At 36.6% G+C, this 6,000-nt stretch overlaps 1 long non-coding RNA gene across 1 annotated transcript in view; it reads left to right on the top strand.

Moving 5' to 3' along the window:
• Positions 1-672: 672 nt before the first annotated feature.
• Positions 673-6,000, top strand: part of LOC106018470 (uncharacterized) — a 319,103-nt gene continuing 313,775 nt past the window's right edge. Inside the window, exons 1-2 of the long non-coding RNA XR_011803780.1 lie at positions 673-925; positions 2,697-2,804. This is a non-coding gene — a long non-coding RNA (uncharacterized lncRNA). The remainder of the gene's footprint in view (positions 926-2,696; positions 2,805-6,000) is intronic.

Raw genomic sequence — 6,000 nt, 5'->3', positions numbered from 1 at the left:
TGGCAGGTCTTTTAGGAAGTGTCTGAAACTGGCCCTTAACTAACGTAGGTCAGTTTATAGTTTCTTCTCACAAAGACCATTCCTGCAGGCCCCTGTTACCAACCCCCTGCCACCTAAACTCAATACAAGGCCACAGAAGTTACTGACCTTTGTATATCTGAGAAAAGGTCATATGCATTCAAATACCTAAGCACTATTTAACACCACTGTACATTACTCACGCACAACAAAACTTTTCTAAACAACAGGTAATGCATTAGGATAATGCATAAAAATATATTATCTTTTTGATTCTAGTACTTTTTACAAATTTTTCCTTTAGGTATACTAGGAGGGAATGAACAAAGAAAAGTTAAGATTAATACAAATAGAAACAATGTTGGTTCACTTACGGGCAAAAACAGAGTTGTGGGGAGAGGAAAGATATAGGTTTTCATCTTATGATATATCGTAATAGGTAAGGTGCTGGGAATACATGTGCTTGAACTTTGGGATTTTCCTCTTTTCCTATGCCCCAATGCTTTACCAACTCCTTTAATATTATCTAACATATACATTTTTTAATAGTAGTGTCAAGGTCCCAAGTGTGCTAATAGGTCTTAACTACTCTAATTAATCTCACTTGGGACCCTTATCGGCACCCTGCCAGCAGTGGTGTTTCAGCTGTGGCTCAGGCCCTCACTCCTCTTTTGAGTTAGCTACAGGTGTAGCTCTGTTCCTGAATTGTTTTGAAATTTCTTCAGAGTAGCCTCAAACATGATTCCATGATGGCTAGGGTGTTGTCAACAGGAGTTTTTGTTCTCTTTCCTATTCCAGTGGGATAGTTTTGTTTGTGCTGGGGACATGTGCAGTTCTTGGCTCACGTATGCTTGTGGGGTGCTTTGCTCCTGCGGCCTGTGAGATGCCGTTGGTTAATGCATGCATTGTAAGTTTCTCTGCTTTGTATCTTAATATTGCATGTGTGTTGTTTTTTATGCTTAGGATTATGTACAGTCAGTGTTTCTACTGAAGATAAAATCCTTTAAGGGAAATCAAGACTTTAGTCATGTGAAGGGGGGGTCTACTAGAGAGTGTGATAGCCTTCTGTGTGAAAGCAGTTGCTCTGTTCCTTCAGTGTCCCGCAGCTGATTGCAGGAAGTGTCTGTTTCTGACAAAAGTTGTAGTAAAAGTAACTCTAAAGTTAAAACAAGCTTAAGGTCAGAGATGTAGATCAATGGGGAACAACTGGAAGCAAAGGCTGTGTCTGGCAGTGCTTTGGCTTGGGGCAGCTCTGGGGCTGGCTGCTCAGGAGGCGGCCGGGTCTTGCTCACTGAGGGAAGCGCCTGTGCTGCTGCTCAGCTGTGGTGCCATGCTTCTGGCCTCACCTGGTGAAGCACATGGCTGTGCTCAGTGTCACACGCTGGTAGTCCGTGTCTGGCTGATGCTTTGTAGGTTATGCCATAGAGAAAATTTAAAACGTAATTTTTCTTGAAATGAAGCTGGCTTTTAACTATTTGTTCTCCCTGGACTGGAGGCTGGGCCTTGCCATGTTGTCCCCTGTGTTTGGCCTGCTCTTTTTGTGTTTATTGGCTCTGGTGAAAAAGGCCATTTGAAATACCTGCATTAGCCAGGTTTGAAAATGTTTATTGTCGGTGTTTTCCTACTGTAGTTGAACCATGTCGTGACAAATTTAAAACATATTCTTCATCTGCCCATGAAGAAAGGTCTGCTTATCAAGTGGCCCTTCTTTGGAAAGAGACCGGCAGGAAAATTCTGGTGTTGGAAGAAAGATCCAGAAAATTCCTATCCATTTTTTTTTTTTTTTGAGCTTTAGTTTCTCTGAAGGGATTCTTTCATCCTGTTGATATTGCTTAATGCAGATTACTAGCTGCTGGCAATTAATTATCGTGGGGTCTTCACTGTGAGAGACAGAAGGTGTCTTTTCTTTGGACAGCTAATAGATTACAGGCTGAGGGAAAATAGAAGTGTCAGTGATTAATTTCAGTATATGCTGATGCTGGTATGTCAATTAGGTATACAAACTCAGAAAGCACAAGCTGATGAAATGGGAGTAGACTTACTGACACTATGCAGTAACAGGTGTGTGCTGTGGCTGGTCTCTGCACAGCTGCATAGCGAAGGCTTCTTCCTTTCAGATTTTGTGCTTGATCTGGAGACTTCCATCAGTTTAGTTATACTCTATGCTTCATGCTACAACTGAGGCAAACTATGGTTTGCTTAACACCACGGTGCTGTTGAAATGCTCATGAAATAGTATTTAGCCTGGATGAGAATATATGGATATATGCCTAATACTTTGAAATGCTAAAAGAAAAAAAAAAGCTAGATTTATATATATCTATGTATTTCAATTTTTTCTTGTAAATTGTTACTTCTGTGAAGACCTTAGAAGAAGTGTGTGATACATTGTTTTTTAAGGCAGTAATTGTGAAACGTTTATTTCAAAGTCATTTGAAAGGTCACTGAATGGGAGTAAGTACTTGTCTCTTTCTAATTTTCTTTCTTGTACAGCCCTTCTAAGAAAGGACTTCACTGAGCAGGGTTTTTAATTGAAGGCTTTTAGGCCTTTAACCTAATTCCATTTTACTTCTTGAAGGTATCTCTTAAAGGAGTCTACTATTTGAAAACCTTATGAAGTCCTTTATTCTAAATTCTATGAGAGACCATTTTTTCCTTTGCTTTTGTTTTTCTTATAGATTGTTATGAAATGAATCTATGAATGTAAAACCAGAAGATTTGCAGGGACAATATATTTTAATGCATAAAACCTCAAGCATGAAACCAAATCCACAGAGCTTTTTCAGGTATGTGATTTTTTTAGGACACTTTGAGATCTGCAGGGAGCTTTTGTGAACATACGGCTTCTTCAGGCTGAATATACTGCTTAATCATGTGTTGCATAACAGCATTGATCTGCAAAGATTTGAATTGAACTTTCCCTTACTTATGTGATGGATTAAAAAAGCTTGGTAGTCACAGTAAAAGGATGTTTAAGAGGCCTTCTGTAATTGTGTTATAAAAAAGGATGGTTCATCAGCTTTCTACTGATCGAAATCAACCTATAGTCTTATTTATCTAAATGTAGATGACTCAAATAAGCTGTAATATGAAAAGCAGGTTGTGAAGGCCAGCACCCGTAAGACGAAAAGACTTCACTTCCCTTGTTCCTACACAAACACAAGTTTTTACGTCTCAAGGTATTGTATGCCTGTAGAATTATGTAATTCCTACTTAGTGTATTAATCAAACTTCTAACACAAAGTGTTGTGGAGCCTGTGTGCTATAGGAAGAAATGTAAGGAGGATGTGTAAGGAAATGGAAAAACAGTGCATTTTTGCAGTTCTGTATCTAAATCAAATAAGTTGAAATGTCTAGAGTAGCTAATTAAGTTAGCTTATAAAAGTCATATGAGTGTCCCACATGAAGAACTGCGAAACATATATATCTGTTATATAGAGATTCTATAAACTTTCAGTAAACATGAGATTGCATAGGCCTGTTGAAAATTCTGTTTAGCCATGAATACCATATACATGCCCAGGAGTTTAAAATAGCTGCTTCAAGCTTGTGGGAATATATATGTCATTTAAGAAATATTTCAGTTGTAGTTGACTGTAAGAAAATAACTTGATTAGCTGATCTGTACTCCTGAATATTCTGATAAATCTTAGCCATTTTCTTAGTTATTCTAAAGTTTCTCAAAACAACAACAACAAAAACTACAAATAAATTATCTCAGAGCATAATTCTGGATTTCCTCAGAAGAAAATAAATTTTCTATGATGTCTATAAGGACACTGAGCACTGATTCTAGGTAGCACCTTGATATATGAATCTTTGTTTCTTATGTTGCCAAAAATCCAATAGCTAATGATCAGTTCAGAGTGAACTTATTGACCTGTGACATTCCCTATTGACTGCACTAATTTGGAGCTGTTAAAATTCTATTTTGAGGCTATAATTTTTGTCTTAAACGTAAAATGATGATAAGGTAACTTCCAATAATATTATTTCATTGGCTGTGTAAGTATGTTCGAAACCTGAACATGACAGCCCTTAGCAATATCTTTGTGCTTATAAAAATATCAGTGCAAATGAGGAAATGAATATTAGAATTAGCATATTAGCTGTAAAATCCTGTTTACTGTATGCTGATAAAAACAACCATGCGGAAAAATTGTCTTGGGTGAATATTTGTATAGCAGTTAACTGTTTCTGAAGTGTTTTTTAAGAAATTTAGAGCACTTCCTGATTACAAGCAGATGGACTTATTTTCAGTTCTGTAGATTATTGCTAGATAGCTTTTCTTGGAAGTAAAATCTATGTCATTTTTAGCTCTGTTTAGGTTCATATGTGTCTACCTAGGCTGCACAATAATGAGTAAGCAATATTAAAATAGTTATTGTCAGCCAAAAAAAAAATCATTAAAAACAGCTCTGCTTTTTTTTTAAAAAAAATTATTTTTAGTTTTTGCCTTTAGTTTATGTATGCTAGTACTCTCCCTGTGTACAATAAAAGCTCTTCTAACAGCTGTAAAACGAGCACTATTTGTTATTTTTACTTTGAAGATATAAGGTTCTCCATAAGCAGTGACTGTGAAAGAAAAAGATCTCTTTCGTGCAGCTGGCTGCCAGATTGTTAATAATTGAAGGCTGTTAAAAAATACCTGTAAAATTACATATCTGTAATTTTCTTAAGTATTCTTTATGGATATTAGAAGAGCACTGTATTTGCTAAATCTTACTTTGCTCAGTTATTCTGAGGAAACAGTTGTATGGATACAGTCTTTGAAAATGCACATTTTTAAGGAAAATAAGAATGTAGATTAAATTTTGTACTAGTGTGTAATGCTGACCTGTGAGTGCTGAGAGACATTAGTGTGTTGGAAAAGGAACTAACTAGTATAACATTTATTTTGAAATGGAATCAGATAGACTGTATCTGGGCTCCAAATGAATCTATTTCTCCATATTAATTTTCTTCCAGGGTCTAAAATTTTGATCTTGGTTTTTAGAACTTCTATATCAGAACCTCATACAAAAATAGTTGCCTCTAAAACTTATAAATAATTGTAAATACCTACTGCCAAGTGACAGAATGAGGGTAGCCATGCAGTTGCAATTAAATGTTTAATATTGAACTAGTTGGATATGAGGGTTGTTGTAGGAATATTAGATCTTTTCCTACAGTATGGCACTGATAACCAGCATGGTATCTGAGGTTGTCAACACATTTGGTTAATGGCCTTGACAGCAGGTGGGAGAACAGACCACTGAGAGCTGAAGCAATGTGAGTTGTCTGTGTTGTTCTCTCAGAGAATCCATTATGCATTAGTGGTACAGAGTCGACAATATGTTTTTATTTTTTATAAAAATTCTAAGAGCTTCCAATAAAAATTCTCAGAGCTAAAACAACAACTGGCTTTTGGAAACTCTCCAAACTTGCAGACGAGCTGTTTGCATGGAGGCAGAAGGTCTTCAGGTGCTGATGCATCTTCCAGTTAGAGTGGAAGTAGATGCCCAAAGATGGGATGCTTCAGCAGGCTCAGTGTATGATTAGAGGAGATGGGCAGGAAGTTACAACAAAGAAGAGCTTTCTCAATGCATAATTTATTACTTGACTTCAGTGGCACTGTCACGCTTACTCTGTGAGAGTGCTGCCTCATGCCCAGCTCATGTGTGAAACTGATCTAATAACAGTCTTTATATCACAAGAGAGGAGAAAAAAAAAAAAAAGAATCTGTTTTTCTTGAGCTTTCAGTATATAAAAATATTCTGCTCTTCCTTTGACATGTTAACGTGAAAATGCAGCTTGATCCTATGATTAACCTCAATTAACAAAAATGGAGATAATGACATAAGGTGTCTATGCAATATGTTTGTCATAAATAATCACTAACACAAACTTGTGTAGTATTTATACCTGGTGGTGATCCTTCAGTAAGTCTGTTTCCTACCAAGTGGGTATGTGTCATACAGAAAATTCAATGGGTCCCAAATT

This window comes from Anas platyrhynchos, chromosome 1, assembly GCF_047663525.1.
Source record: "Anas platyrhynchos isolate ZD024472 breed Pekin duck chromosome 1, IASCAAS_PekinDuck_T2T, whole genome shotgun sequence".
In the NCBI taxonomy this organism is placed as follows: Eukaryota; Metazoa; Chordata; class Aves; order Anseriformes; family Anatidae; genus Anas; species Anas platyrhynchos.
This window is presented reverse-complemented; position numbering and strand designations above follow the sequence as displayed.